The following is a 14,322-nucleotide window of genomic DNA, read 5'->3' on the forward strand; positions in this document are numbered from 1 at the left end:
CCCCCATGGGGTCACAGGTCCTGCCAGCAAATCTGCTCCAGCATGGGCTCCTCTCTCCATGGGTCCACAGGTCCTGCCAGGAGCCTGCTCCAGCGTGGGTTTCCGATGGGGTCACAGCCTCCTTTGGGCATCCACCTGCTCTGGTGTGGGGTCCTCCATGGGCTGCAGGTGGATATCTGCTCCACCGTTAACCTTCATGGCTGCAGGGGGCAACCTGCCTTACCATGGGCTGCAGGGGAATCTCTGCTCTGGTGCCTGGAGTGCCTCCTCCCCCTCCTTCTTCACTGACCTTGATGTCTGCAGAGTTCTTTGTCTCACATATTCTCAATCCTCTCTCTGGCTGTAATTGCTGTTGCACAGGGGTTTTTTTTTTCCCCTTCTTAAATATGTTTTCACAGAGGCACTACCATTGTTGTTAATCAGCTTGGATTTGGCCAGCGGCAGGTCCATCTTGGAGCTGGCTGGTACTGGCTCTATCAGACAGAGGGGAAGCTTGTAGCAGCTTCTCACAGAAGCCACCCCTGTAGCACCCCCACCCACTACCAAACCTTGCCACATGAAGCAAATAGTGTGCCCCTGACATTTATAGCCATTAAAGGTTCCATAGAACATTTCACAGGAGTAGTAAATATGCTCCAGGTTCTTTAGATGCATACTTCCAGCTGTAAATACCTTTCTTTGGGTTCCACCTGGATATATTCGTGTTCATTTCTGGTCCAGAGTCTTGCAAGAAAGTGTCTTCTGGGTAGTGATCCCATGATAGGTGCTGCTGAAGCAGTGGCATGATTTCATGTAAGCCAGAAGCAAATGCAACAGATAGATAGTGTATCAAATCAGTGATCCAGAAAATATGCACAGGGTGGGAAGGACCTGAAGGAGCAGTGCGCTTCTCCATTCTCTACCACTAAGTTTTTTTCCTTGGTGAGAAATAGTGTGGAAGAAATTCCTGTAACAGACAAATGAGGGAAAACCTTTTACAAATTTTGATCATTCAGAAGTTAGCAAAACTCAAAAAGCTTGCAAATTAATTTTGAATGTTCCCAGTAAAAAGATACAAATATTGCTGACTAAGTAAACAGATAGGAAAGACATGGATCTATTTAAGATTTTAAACAACATTGGATTGTCTAATGGATATAACATTGGCTAAAACTTTCAGAAGTTTCCAAGGTAGTTCCTAAAGATTTATATTTTTTTAGTATGGTCTGGTAAACTCACTCTCTGCTTCTATTCTGTCTGTAAAATAGTGCAATAATATTTCATTTCCTTCATCTTGTCTTTATCTGTAATTTTTTCTTGAATTTTTGGGTCATTCTTGTGCTAAAAGGGAGCTGATCTTTTCTTGGACCTCTAAAATACTTGTGTATTCTGAGTAGCATAAACAAAAACATAGATTTGGTTTCCATAAAACCATAGGTTTTTTATTATTTGAGTTCTTAAAATTTAGCATCTTTTAGTTAATGTAAAGTTTATTTCAGTTTAGTTTATTTATTTCATATTTTCCATTAAAATGTATTCATTTACCTATACATTAAAATTTGTATGCACTGATGTTTTTATAGTCTTTCCAGATAAAAAAGCTAAAATCATTGTTAAGAATTTTCTGATACTGTGAGTTTAATATTTACCTGTGGTAAAAAAAGACAGTGTCAAGAACTGTTGAGTGAGGAATAGAGAGCAGTACTGAAATAGAACTGATCACTGTGTAACTCTATGAATATTTGCAAATCACTGGTACAATCACATTTTGAAAACCTCATGGAGTTCTGGTCACCTCATGTGAAGAGGAACGCAGTGCCACTAGAAGGCTGAAAGATATGTGAGACTTCTCTACAAAAATATTAAACTGATTGAGACCCTTAAGGTCAGACAAGAGATGACTGAGATATAATAGAGATCTGTAAAAACACGAATAATATGAAATGGGTAATACTATTGTAGTTCTGATGACATGGAAATGAAAGAATATCAAATAGAATTACAAAGAAAATTTTCTGAAATACTCAAAGAAAATACTTTTGTCATTCAATACTTAAATGGATCATTGAATCTATGGCTACAGGATGTTTTGGATGCCAAGAGTATAAATGGATTCGAAAGTTGATTAGGTAAGATAATGGAGGAAAGCTCCATCAAGGACTACTAAACATGGTGGTCTGATTACAGCCTCGGGCTTCGGTTCAGGAGGTCCCTGAACCAGAGATAGCCAAGAGCTGGAAGAACATAAGCAAGGAAAGTACCACCCTGTGCATACCCTGTTCTTATACTCTTTCCCTGGCCATCTGCTGCTGGCCACCATCAAAGGCGAGCCTCTGGTCTGATTTAGCACTGATGCTTTTTGAGAGAGAGAGAGGGAGAGGGAGATACTTTGGGGGCTTTTTTAGTGACATTTACTGCCTGGAATTAAAAAATAAGTTAAAAAACCAACCTTGATAAAATACAGCATGCTGACCCAAATGCTTTTTAAGTCAAATCATTTAAAATAGCAGTTATGTGCTGGTTCTATTCCATTCTAAGCAGGAAACTTCAAAGAAAAGTGACAAAAAGGATATCAGCCTGGAGATTAGCTCTAATTCCTTCAGACAAAGGAAGGAATGGATCTGGGTCTCTTATTCCTTGGATAGAGTCTCTAAATAGGGAGCTAAAAGTGGTAGAAGTGTCATGTGTGGTGTGTGCAAGGCTTGCTACAGTAAGTATGGCATGAATAACACAGACAAAGTCATAGCTACATCAGGGACCCCAGGGGAAACTAGTGAATAAAATTCAGGATGCTCAGATGCCAAATTTCACTTTTCTGGAAAATGTCGCTGTTGACAGCAGTCCTTTACATGCTTGAAGTACTTCCAAGGTCAAGAACTGATGTGAGCAGAACTCCACTTCTGAATGCACAGGCAAAGACCGAACAGCTAACATAAAGCCACCAGACACATGTAGGACAGGAGGAAGGTGACAGCAATGCCTTACCCAACTCCTTCAGTCTCCACTCACAAGCACCACCTGAAACCTGTCTGAACTCAGATGCCTTAATTTTAGACTCAGTTGCTTTAAATAGAAGTTTCGAGCTGCTATTGTCTTTGCAAAACCACCCGAAGTCATTGCTAGAATAATTCCCTTCCTACTAACTCAGTGAAATGCAGTTATGTATTGGTAAAAGAAGATAAATAAAAGGAGTTGAAAAACATTGCGCTTCATGCCTATGATCTTTTATTCAAGAGCTATTATAAATTTCTTGACCTTTCAAGCTGTAATCTTGTTGTATCCAGAGTGGAAGCTATTTTTATGTCACTACAAACAAATTTATATCACTAAAAGGTAGGTCACTGGCTCTCAGTCTCCAGTGTATCAGGATGACACTTTGAAGCTTTGAGTTCTGCCTGTCAGGTCATATCCCCATGTAGCAGATAATGTAACTTGACATTCTATAAACTTGTCTATAAGCCTTCACATCCCACGACAGAGAAGCTCCAACTGCACCATCACTTTTCATTTGGACATTGGCAGTTGCTTCTTAAAAACAAAGGCACAGCAACAAATAATACCCACCAGAGATCTTCAATTGGCCAAGAAATATAAGTCCTGAGAGAAAATATCCCAGCCCAACGCATCAAACAATACAAAATGTCATAGCATCACCACTATATTCCATGATAACAGTTTCATTATATATAAAAATTCCCTTTTTGGAAGCTTGCCAGCATGTAAGTCTAATGGGGGTTCAGGTCTACCACACATGCATCTCAAATAGGTGGAAACTCACTGCAAAATATAACCCAGGTGTATATTGGGACAGCTTACTTTAGTGAAGTTACTCCTAATCTATACACAGTTAAAAAAAAAGGGTAGATCAAAATATAATTTAACAGTTATGAATTCATAATTTAATTAAATGAGATAGATAATGTCAAAAGTTTTCTGAATTGCAATTTATCTAATCTACCTAGAATTATAAAATATTTGTTACACATTTCCAAACATCTAATACATAGATGAGAGAGACACATAAAAATTAAATAAAGGCACAATCTCTCTCTATTAAAGAGGGTAACTTTCTCTGATAGCATCTTTCCAAATCGTTATGTATGGCTAGAATTCAACTACGATATTTACATTAGCTAAATTTTAGGTAATTACATAGACAGAAAATTATCTTTATTAGAAGTTCTGGCAATTCAGTGTATATCTTCATCTCATTTTTGTTTTCTACCAATCACTGACACAAAGATTTATGTCTGTCTTACAGGAACAAGCAGTTTACCATGAGAGCTGCATTGATACTCTGAGCTTCTTCACCATTCAAATATATCAAACGCAATGACCTTTTCCCAAGAAAATAGTTTTCTGTCTGGAGACACACCCTCTTAACATAGCAAATGTTCATCTGCGTTATAGGGCTGTGTTATAGGATTAGGTGGACCGGCTTCTATTCCTGTTCCTTTTTTTGATATCTAATCATCCTTCAGCTGCATACGTCTAATGAATTGCACTTCAGAGTCCCTATATCTGTACATATCAGCTCCTAAAATACAGTTAAACATGGGATTAAAACATGAAACCAAGTAAGTTTAGTTTTATAATTGGAGGTGGTTGACAAATGAAATAGAATAGAAAGTATGTCTCAACTTCTGATGCCAGAACTGACCATTGCATTAGAAGATCTGAGTTGGTCTCCCAACATTTGACTAATCTGATGGCCTTTTCTGTATCCCCACCTTCAGGTCAGGAAATGCTATTCTTGATCTCAGTGCTCTTGTGAATCAAAGCAGCTGCCCCGACATCTTTATTAGACTTCTCAAAGTAGCAACACCATTTATTTCTGTTGCAACTATTTGCCTTCTAATGCATTGTCTTAGTGTTGTGTTGCCAGGTCTAATAAGATAGAAGTACCATTTATGAACCTGCAGGAACACAAAAGTTTGAAAAGATTGTCCTAAATGGTTTTAATAACTTTCTTTTCATGTTAACTTTTTCATCGTCACTATGCTCTGCTAAAGGATTTCTTTGCTACTTGTGGAAGGTGCTAAATTCTGCTCTCGTCTAAGCTTCAAAGTTGACTAAATAATATGAAGACAAAGAATTTTTACTCCAGACAATTTGGATTATACATATACATCAGTATCCATTTTACTCCTGAGCTAACTCATTTCCAGGTCTAATCAGAACTAAGTAACAAAATTCAGCTAACAAAAATAATCAGTCTTCAGTATTATACAGACACACACACCTGCAAGGCCACATATTCATGCCTATAAAGTACATAAATATGTATGTGTATGTATATATATATATGCATATATATATATACACACACACAAACCATTCTCAATGGTAGTGTTGCAGGAACAGAAATACTAGAATAAGCATATTCTGCAAATATTTATATGTATGCATATACATATGTGTGTGTATATATATATTTTCTGCATCTGCTATTCCCCACACACACACCTTGGAGACAAAACACTGAATCACAAGCCCAATCTGGAATGCCCTTTCTTTTGCCTTTATAGGAAATTCTGAAGATTTGATTTGCAAGGATATAAAAAGCTAAACAGTGATATATTACACTCCTGTGATGCAGAAGTTGCAACACTGATTTAGCTGTAATGTTTCCACATTAGTACAAATGTGAAAGCAAAAATAGAATGTGTACAACAAAGGAAATTTCTTGTACCAGACATGCTGTGTACAGAAGGTATTTTTTTTTTTAAATACAGGTACTTATTTCATGAAAGGACACCAAGTAATTTCAAATACAAATGGAAGTATGACTGTGAATAGACAATTTACACATCCAGAGACAGTTTAAAGATAATACAAGAGAGTTCTTGACCACTGAAAAACAGATTTTCAGTAATTTGCTACCTACTCTGCAAGTATATGATGAACGATACCTGGAGTTCCTGATCCCTAGCTATAAAGACAGGAGCCAGTTTTAGCATGTCGTGTTTCCTGCACACTGCTATTATCTAGAGTTCCTTTCACTGGAAATGAAATCATGAATGTAGAATATGGACATGACAATGATCACTGTTCAGTTTAGCTCTAATATGGAGCTGGGATGTCCTTGGAGTGCGTGCTTAGGGGTTTGAAATTATTCTGTCTTATGATTTTATCTCCAACCTAGAGTTCAGTGGCTCTATTTCATTCAGTTGTCTTAATGGGCTGGATTTGGGATATCCATCTACAAGCTACACTGGAGATGGACAATAGAAAAATTTTCAGAAGGGAAAAAAAAAAAAAAAAAAAGAAGAAAAAAGAAGACATATTTCTTTTGGGGTTTTTATTTGCTTATTCTGCTTTTCTTAATGTATCCTTCACAATACTATTTTTAATGCACTTGTCGAATTAATACTCTGATTTCCATAGTTTGTGCAGTAAAGGCTTATTTATATTAGTTAACTATGCAAAACATTTAATGCAAAACATCCTAATTAAAAGCTGCTATATTATTTCTTGATCCCAATGGGATATTTCAACTGGAAATATGTATCCTAAAGATTGTGCTGCCAAATTATCTTTTCAGTTATAGCTGAATAACTAAACTGATCTTTAAAAAGACAGAGGAGAATTTTTCTCAGATATCTTAGAATTTATTATTAATATTTCCAGTCTTGTAAGGATGTAGTGGACAATATCTTCACTGCACAGATGAGGTAAAAAATAACAGCCTGTGGCAGCCTGCTTCAGTAGGCCAGATTCTTATGAACATGATTTATGACCTTGACAAACATTTAAATTGGAAACATCTGGTGACTGGACTGTTTTACAGAAAGGGTTATTAGACATTGGAATGGCCTGCCCAGGGAGGTGGTGGAGTCACCATCTCTGGAGGTGTTTAAGAAAAGACTGGACATGGCACTTAGTGCCATGGTCTAGTTGATAGGGTGGTGTCAGGGCAACGGTTGGACTCGATGATCCCTGAGGTCTCTTCCAGCCTGGTTGATTCTGTGATTCTGTGTGTGTGATTCTGTGTCATTAATTCAGAGCATGTGTTTCTCATTTTTTGTTACTTTTTTGAACAAAATAAGACTTCATATAAAGCTAATTGAAATAATACATGAGGAGCTAAGGTACTAGCCTATGTTTGCATTCCTTGTTATCACTACCATAAATTCTATGGTTATTGATGAAAACACAATCAAACAATTGAATACTGCAAGTCGAAAAGAAATGTGAAAAAAAAAATCCTTATTGTCTAGATAATTTTTTTTTAATTTAAATTTGTTTATTTGACTTCAAACTGTGCACGTTTTTCCTTTCTCATTTCAATAACCTGGCATCTTGCAACAAACACAAGTTCAGTGCAACAAACCAACTTATATGCAGTTTGGTATTCCTGCACGGAAGAAATGTTGGTTTTCTAAAACAGTGTATTTCACAGGCTATCAGTTTTTTCCTTGTTGAAAATATAAATGCCCTTTTCAAATCTCTACAGCATAAGTTTAATTGTGATTGTAGAAATTCACCTAAGTATTTAAAATGTTATCTCACTGTCTAATGGTCATTAATCTCTTTTCTAATAAGAATAAAATACATATGTGGTTGCATGATGATTAGTCAATTAATAATTCTATCTCTGCCTTTGTAAAAATTTCTCTGTTATAGGCACCATGCAATGTTTAATACACCACTTTTAGAACTAGCATCCAATACATACTGATGCTTTTTGTTTGTTTTGAATAAATGAACACTTAATTTTAGGGACTTAGTAAGCATACAGTACTTTCACCGTTAATATCCAACATGAAGATGGACTCAACATAAGCAATTTTCTTCTTAACTGAATGATTTAAATATTCATAGTAGGATTCATAAGAACAATTGACAACATCTAGAGGCAGATATCTATACTTCAGTTAGTTAAACTTGGCTCCTTTATAGTCAATGGAAGAAATATTGACAATTATCATGCAATTAACTTGACCAATTTTGATTGACTAATCCATGATGAGATGAATTGTACTTTATAAATTATGATAAGGGGAGTAGAGGGTGACTAGCTCAGACTATAGACAGTTACATTTAGATAGAAGAATCTCATCCTAGAAGTCTCTAAGGACAGGATTCACCAGCTATGACTAAAGAATTAATCCATAACTTCCTTAATAGTATAAATCATTACAGTCAGTGCTGTTTTGAGTATGATTCATTTCATCCTGTCGTAGTGTCTAAAATACACTCATAGAAATGTTAGATGGAAGGTATCTTTGGAGTATCACCTGATCCAACCTCCATTTCAGAGCTGGGCTCTCAACAGCACTAGGTCAGATAGATTATGACTTTGTCCAGGTAAGTGTTGAAAAGCTCCAAGGTTGGAGACTTCACCAGCTCTCTGAGTAACCTGGCTCAGCACTGCACTTGCTCCCCTACTGATTATTTTTTTCAGAATGACCAACAGATTTTGTGACCTTTGTTCCTTTTATTGTTTGCTACTACCAAAAAGAATTTGGCCCTATTATCTTTGTAACTACCATTCAAGTTTCAGACATCTCTTAGATCATCCTTCTTAATCACCTCTACACCAGATTAAGGAAGCCCAGCTTCTTCAGCCTCGCATCCTTTCTCACATGCTCAAGACTTCTGACAGTTCTGACTGACAGGTTTTCCACATCTGTCTTGAATAAGAGGACCCAATACTGAGTGCAGCAGACCAGATGTGACCTCAGCAGTGCCAGCTACCGGGGAATCATACCTTCCCTCAATATAGTAGTCATGTTTCTTCTAATATAGCCCAATATATTAGGGCTATATTGTTATTTGCAATGAAAGTTCACTGCTGCTTCATATCCAGTGTGATGTTGAATGTGCATAATCCCCAGATGCCTTCCAGGAAGCCTATTACTCAACCAGTAGCTTTCTATCCTATACCACAGAATTACTACACTCCAGGTGCAGAACTTGGCGCTGCTGCCTGTTGAACTTCTTGAGGTTTCTGTCAAGTATCAGTCCCTGGAGTTATTAACTGAAACATTCCTCACTGGATACAAGCCAGACTGAAAATGGATGGGCACTTCCCTTTGAATACAGCAGGCCAGACAATCTTCAGCCTACTTACCCATTACTGATATGTTGATCTAGCCAATACTTCCTCAGCTTCCAAATAAGAATGCTGCGGGAGGACATGTTCAAAGCTTTAAGAAATTCAAGCATATGTATACTTTAAACAAATATATATTACACCCTTCTTCCCTATCCACATAGCTAGTTATTTCATCGTAGCCTTTCACACTGGGTAACCATGAGTGGCCCTTTGTAAGTCCATCTTAACTACTCCTGATTGCTGCCTTCTCTTTCATACCTTTGGAACTGAACTCAAAGAGGAATTGCCTTAACATCTTTCCAGGGACTCAGATAGTCCTATAATTTTGAAGATCTCATTTCTACCTTTTTTACAAAGTGGGGGCCTCCTCGGCTTGCCATGATTTTTTCCCTCTCTTGTTCAGCTTGATTACATCTCTTCCTAACAGGCACTATTCTTCTTCAGATGAGTCACCACAGCTGAGGTGGTAACACCATCTGCTCCATAAGGTTTTGGTACGATGAATGCATCTGCTCGTAGCCTGGAACAACAGGTCCTGACCAGAAGGTGACAGGTCAGAAGTCTTCCACCTGTTGATCCCAATGGGGATGTTTTTCATCCAGTAGAAGAAAATTTCAACTTGTTTCATATAAGAAAACTGAATAATGAGTATGGCATTACAGGAAGCTATCCTAATAGTAAGTAACTCATAACAGAAAATAACTGTGTTGTCTAGAAAGGAAAAGAGAGGCATGCTATTTGTAACAAGTTTCAACATTTGAGTCATTTGATAAAATTGTTTTTGGGCAATAAATTATGTGTAAGTTTAAGTTATAATAATAATAAAATTATGGTAATATGCTAATAACTGCTAATGTAAGTTTGATGTTAATAAAAAGAGTGATTTGTGTAGGTAATAAGAATTAGACACCCTAATGTATTGATCTCAATGCATGTAAGAATATCTTGGAGAATGAATATGTAAAGTAGATAAAATGAGATGTTTTTAACTAGTGATTCTTCAGAGTTTTCCCCAGGGCAGCTTTTATTAATGCCAAAGCACCCGCTTCTGCTAGGCCATGTGAAAAGGAAAGAAGATAATAAGCTGAAACTATACTGGAAAACAGACACTTTAATTTTAGTGATAAAGAATGTTAACTCAGATCCCTACTTCTGCTGAATTAAATCTCTGACTTTCTTCAATAAGCTCAGAGTGACTGTTCAGAGATGAGCCTAGAGAGATTAACAAGCGTTAATTGGGCCTCATCAAACTAATTTTATATGACAATTAAAATCCTTGCTTTGCCACTAGCATATCTGGAAGGCCTACTCGCAGCACACTGAAAATCAAATAGGAGATTTTTTAGGATTGCTGCTTCCATGGTAGATCATCGAACCATAGAATCATAGAATGGCTTTGGTTGGAAGGGACCTTAAAGATCATCTAGTTCCAACCCCCCTGCCACGGGCAGGGACACCTTCCACTCAGCCAGGTTGCTCAAAGCCCCATCCAACCTGGCCTTGAACACTGCCAGGGAGGGGGCATCCACAGCTTCTCTGGGCAACCTGTTCCAGTGTCTCACTACCCTCACAGTCAAGAATTTCCTCCTAATATCTAATCGAAATCTACCCTCTTTCAGTTTAAAACTGTTCCCCCTCGATGATGGTAGATAAGTCAGCATATCCGCCTGTGTATCATCAGACACAGGCTCAGGTTCCTGATGGCTTCTAAGTAAGCAGCATAGACACCGAGGTGTATGCGTTTTGTTCAGGTAAATAATAAACTTACAGTCATCTCTATCAAAGTTGTACATAGCTATATAATCCCCTGCACACTCATTGAAGTATGGACTTCAATGGGTGTAATATTTGCCAAGCTATAATATCTTCCTAATGTTTTTTAAAATATATGGATATATAAAAAGACAAGAGGGAGTTTTCTAAGCATAGTGGGTAAAAAACCGCTAGGGAGATACAAGTCTCAAATCCCCATTTCAAATAGGAAACAGGGAGGACCTTCTAACCAGAGAAAACTAAGCAGAAGTCAGTTGGATACAAGTTATTTCCTGCCCCTTTACCTTTTCTGTCTCAGTTTTTAATGTCTTTTCAAGAGCAACAGAGTTGGAAACTTTCTAAAAATGAGGTAAAATCTGTCAGCACTAGCACAAAGACATAGCTAGTAACTCTGATGCAGGTATAAACACTTTTCATCTTTTTTAAAAAGATGCAGACTGCTGATTTGATAATGTTGTTCTTTTAATTTACTGTATTACATTAATATCATGTTGTGCTTTAGTATTCCATAAGATATAGCTGTTTTATATAGCAAATGAGTTCTGATACTCTGGTGGGTATCAGATAGCTTAAAGTAATCTATGCTGAAATATGACTAATACAGCCCATCTCTAGACACCATGGGTGCTTGCTGTGGCACTGTTGTGGCATAACAGAAAAATAAATAAATATATTTAAATATAGATATGGAAAGCATAATTCATCAGTTATTTTCATGGAGGCATCCACAAAATAGACAAGACAGGAACTCAAAAGGACATTTATTCTAACCAAAATTACTTAGCACTCCAACAAACAATAGTAAACCATAGGTTCAGATGCCAGGCAGGAATAATACTAGATAGTCGATTTAAGAATTCCTAAGTTTTGGCAAACAATCCTTTAGAATGATGAGTCAAAATGCAAATCACTCACCCATAAAGCAAGGGCTCTTAATCCCAGGGAAGTTACCTTGGGCGGCATCCCAATCCAAGAGGAGAGTCCCCAACTGCAGACCTGCTGCTCCAAGGAGGACAGACTTAACTCGCCCTCCAGCAGGGCTCTGTTTATACCCTAGTTAGGTCTAGCCTGTGGTCAATTCTGATTGGCTGGGGGCACCACCTTCCAGTAGCTGTGAGTCTAGCAACAGTCACTGTAAGCGTGCAAAAAGCAAGAAAATCTCACAAAAAAGCAAGGAGATCACGCAAAAAAAAAACAACCCAATTTGGGTCAGGGCGGGTACACCTGCCACAGTTATAAATCTGATTTAATTTTGGTAAGCAAATAGATTTGCTTTGCCTAGGACAAAGTTCATGCTTAATAAACCTCTGTGGAGAATCTTATTTTATCTCATTAAGAGTTAAAACTTTCTTTAAGACAAAAAAGAAAATTTAATCTAAAGTGTTTTAATATAATGATAATAGTACAGTATGAAAGATTTGGAAACAGTTTATCCTGAAAATATATTTTATTTCATTTTTAATGATTTAAGCTGTTTACATAAAAACTTTGGGAATATATTATTAAAAGCTGAAATTCAAATTAATGAAACTTTACTTAAAAGTGCTGCAAAGGACATATCAAGAGTTTTGAAATGTGAAAAAAAAAAAAAAAGTTTAATTTCTTTCCAAACAGATTCTTTCTTTTAATTTACCTTTTGGTAGATTATCTCTCTTTGTTTAAAATAGATTTACTGGAAAACTCCTAATCTACACCTATTTTTCATCTTTGATGCAAGCAGTTAGTCAACATTTTAGGCTTTTGATTAATATGAAAAATCACTTAGAGAAATTCAACAATCTTTTAGGTTAGAAGGTGTTCCCAATAAGTACAAGTAAAATCCTTTCACACAAAAACTAATCCCACATCCACAAGCTGTAAAAGCCAATCTGGCCATTAGTTCTATGGGAGTCAAAAGCAGCTGAATGTGACTCTAGTCAACACATCACCATTCATCATGATGGCAAGAGAACGTGATATTTTGGTAACAAAACTAGCGTGATATGCTTCTTGTTGCCCAGACCAATAATTGATTTTGACTGCACGACTTTGATTACCGTAGCGTATATAACAATAGTATTAATGACTTCCATCATGTATTTTGGAAAATTAACTGTTCACTTTTTTAAATTATTTTCAGAAAAGAAGTGCTGTTTTCTGTATATAGAAAGGCTACTCAATTTTGAAAAATTCTTGAAACCGTGTTTGTTTTCACTCTGTCTCTTTTTCTGTTTAAGCTAGGTTTCCAGGTGACTATGTGGAACTAAAATGGCAAGAGTGATTATCAAAGGGAAGCTACATGCAGTGTGCCTTGATCCTTATCCTCTGATGGTTTCATTATTAAGTTTTACGTGACATGTGGATAAATGCTTCTCCGTTTTCTGTTTGCCTTGGGGCTTTACAAGTGTACTGCGAATATAACATATTTTTGAACACTGAAATTTAGAGTGGACAAAACACTAAAGAAAATATGGTCAAAAAACCTTTTTTTTGTAAAGCATCCTGAGATCCTTTGATAAAAGGCAGTGTAAAGGAGCCAGGTATTATTTATTGTCAAGGACAGGGACTATGATACGACTGCTGATACTTTTTATTTTAACCTCAGATTCTGAATCTTCTGTAGATACTGTTCATTTGTCAGTTACAGGAAATCCACTGCACTTCTTACCAAAAGAGTGCTGAGCCAAAAGACCAAGCAGATTGTGGCTGTCTGCTCCTTTGCTTAAGCTCTCAGAGTGATGGCTACAGAAGAAACCTTCACCCTGGTGATATTCATGTAGATGTTTTCCTGACAGTTCTGGACACCCAAGGTAATCATTTGCCAGTGGCTGATGTTATAGGAGCCCATAAGAAACAACATCCTTGTCGTGCAACTATCACAAGATGCATAATTTCTTAGAGGAACACATCAAAGAATCAGAAAATAGAGCAAGAGAGGACTTTGGAAAGTGATACTATATTAAGCATCTCAACATATCTTCAGCAATACTTCTCTGTAAGAATGCTCCAATGGTGAGGGATAGGATGCAGGACACCACCCACAAACTGTTTACTTTGGTGACATAAAAGCATTGGTATTTGATTATGAAGAGGAATAGGCCTGTAATGTATTGCCCTAGTTTCTTCTCTGTAATATGACAAGAGCAACTATACATAAATCATGTCAACTATGATTTATCACGACTGTGTTTTCTAGCACTTTGTTTCTTTCATGGCTAGTTAGTTAATTTTAATGAACAGATAATTTAAGCAGTTTACATTAACTTTATTATTATTATGGCAAGAAATTTGCACTTTTACAGAAAGGAAGAAGGACAAGGAAATACAGGAATTAGCCACAGCTGTTCACAGCCATGATCATAGTTCAGAATTATTCAATTCCAGACTCTTTTGTCAGGATAACAAAAATCAAGATTGGCACTAAGATGTGAATAGCCCAGTTACCTTTAACATCTAAGAAACACACAAAACATGGCACTCAAAAAAGAGAAGCACTAAATTAAAATATTGCCAGATGAGTACTCAAGAGC

The sequence above is a fragment of the Nyctibius grandis genome, chromosome 2 (genome assembly GCF_013368605.1).
Source record: "Nyctibius grandis isolate bNycGra1 chromosome 2, bNycGra1.pri, whole genome shotgun sequence".
Classification (NCBI taxonomy): domain Eukaryota; kingdom Metazoa; phylum Chordata; class Aves; order Nyctibiiformes; family Nyctibiidae; genus Nyctibius; species Nyctibius grandis.